We start from the raw sequence: 2,664 nt of genomic DNA, 5'->3' as shown, positions 1-2,664 counted from the left end.
TGGATGGATGGATGGATGGATGGATACATGATAGATTGGATGGAGGGATGGATGGAGGGATAGATGGATGGATACATGATAGATTGGATGGATGGACGGATGGATGGATACATGATACAATGGATGGATGGATAAATGGATGGATGGAGGGATGGATGGATGGATACATGATACGATGGATGGATGGATGGATGGATGGATGGATGGATGGATAAAATGGTTAGATAAAATGGATAGATATATGGAAGGAAGAATTAGATAGATGATATATATATAGATAAATGAATAGATAGATGATATATAGACATAGATAAATGGATAGATACAGCAATAGATAGATATACAGATAGATAGATAGATAGATAGATAGATAGATAGATAGATAGATAGATAGATAGAATAGATGAATAGATAGATATAGACAGATGGCCAGGAAGGAAGGAAGGAAGGAAGGAAGAGAGGGAGAGAGAGAGGGAGGGAGGGAGGCAACATGGATGACTAGATGTTTCCTCTCTCCGTCAATCCCTCCTTCCTTCCTTTCTTTCTCCCCTCCTCTCCACTTCCTTTCTTCCATTCACCCAAAGAAGCATTTACCTGAATCCCCCTGTTGTAAAACCTAAGAACCCATCCAGGGAATCTGCGTGCCTGTGAAATCTCAGGTTCTGTACAGCCTGGTCAGTGGTGGTGCCATATTTAGCAAGTAAAAACAGCCATTTAAAATCTGGATTTCAGACCAACAAATAACAAACAGGTTTGTTTGTTTGTTTTATTATAAGTGTGTCTCTCACAACACTTGGGTATACTTCTACTTAAAAAAACAGTAATTCTTTGTTCATCTGCAATTCACATATGCCTTGGCTCCCCTGTTGCAAGCAGCAACCTTAACCTGACGGACAACAGATGGTGTCAGGAAAAAACGATCAGCAACCCCCACTTGCCCAGCCAATGAGCCTCACACAGCGCTGCTCCCCAATATTAAAAGCTTACACATATTCACCTACAAGTGGCTATATGTGTCGTAAGGGGAAACTCAATTGTCCACAAGCCAATTCTGGACCCCACAGCTGCAGCCTTAAATGCCCGGGGGCTCTCATTTTTAATCTTTCTCTTAAAGGGAATCCCCAAAATAACATAAAAGCTGTAGGGCCCCAAAGCCATAATCCACCCCGCCAGCTGATGCATTTTAAGATAAGGTCCTGTGATAAGAGGCAAGTCCCTGGGGACAGTTGGCAGAGGTGAGTGATGGATGGCCGTTCCCCCAAAGGAACACTTGTGTGTTAAATGAGGCATGGTGCTGGTGTGAAGGGAATCCCCAGGCAGCCCCTTTGCACGTGGATACAATATCTTCTGCCTGGGAGGCACGCATGCTGGCCCTGTACTGCACCCCAGCTCCCCCGCCCTCCCTCAGAAACAACGGTAGATGCTTTTATGTTGAATGCCCACTGCTTGTCATTTGCATGCAGACAAGACTCCCTGGAGTTGGCACATGCTGCTCAATCTGCTGGGATTGTTTTCACCAGCCCAATGGTAGGGTCACCCCCAAGGTAAAGTTCTGTGCACCAGGATTCAAGGCTAAGCTTGAAGGGACCCAGCTGGCGGATACCTGGATGCAAGTCTGGCGGGACAGAGGGGTTCAGGATAAAGGCCTCTGGTGGGCTTCTGTAAAGAATCATAATGACGGTCTCCATCAGGCCTTCTACACCCCTGGTTGGAGATCTCTGGGACCCTTGTGAACCCATTAGCATGGGCAACCAGGCCTTCAGTGTGCCTGGCTCCTGTGCCTATTTCACAGTTGGCCTGCTTGTGCAGTTTGAGTGGGGAAGCATGTTCAGGGCATATGATGGGCACAGGTGGGCACTAAGAAGAAGTGGGTTCCTCTGCCCTCATCCCCTTGCTCTCCTGGACCTTCGCTGGTCCCAGCCCTGGAGCTCAGGAGTTGGAGATGGGGGTGTCTCAGGGCTGCTCCCTCCACAGGCCCCAGGGGAGGCTCCTTCCTGCCTCTCCAAGCTCCTGGGGGCTCCAAGTGTCCCTGGGCTTGTGGCCACATCATTCCAGTCTCTGTCTCCATCTCCACGAGGCTTCTCCTCTGTGTCTGTGTCTCCTCTGCTGTCTCTTAACTGGATTTAGGGCCTTCCGTAATCCAGGATGGTCTCATCTCGAGATTCCCTCACTAATTACACATGCAGAGACCCTATTTCCCAATATGGTTGCGTTTTACAATCTCTAGAGATTATGACGTGGATTTATCCTTTGGATGGGGTACGTTATTCTACCCACTGAAGTATTTATGTTTTTATTTAGTAAGCATGAAAGGTAGCCCTCCGTGCACTGTCTTCTGAATTGTGCTTTTTTTTAACAGAGGCAGTATCTAATCTCTCTCCACACTGCAGGACGTAAGAGTTTCGAAAAAAAAAAAGATGAAGAACACACTCTCTATCCCCATGTGCGTTCAAAAGAAAAAAAAATTCACATTATAACTAAATGGGCCCTGTTCTAAAGAATCTCAAGGCTCGGCGCCTGTAGCTCAACCGGCTAAGGCACCAGCCACGTACACCTAAGATGGTGCGTTTGAATCCAGCCTGGACCTGCCAAACAACAATGACGGCTGCAACCAAAAAATAGCCAGGCATTGTGGCGGGCACCTGTGGTCCCAGCTACTTGGGA

This window comes from Otolemur garnettii, unplaced genomic scaffold (assembly GCF_000181295.1).
Source record: "Otolemur garnettii isolate 467f Iridium unplaced genomic scaffold, OtoGar3 scaffold00065, whole genome shotgun sequence".
NCBI lineage: Eukaryota > Metazoa > Chordata > Mammalia > Primates > Galagidae > Otolemur > Otolemur garnettii.
This window is presented reverse-complemented; position numbering follows the sequence as displayed.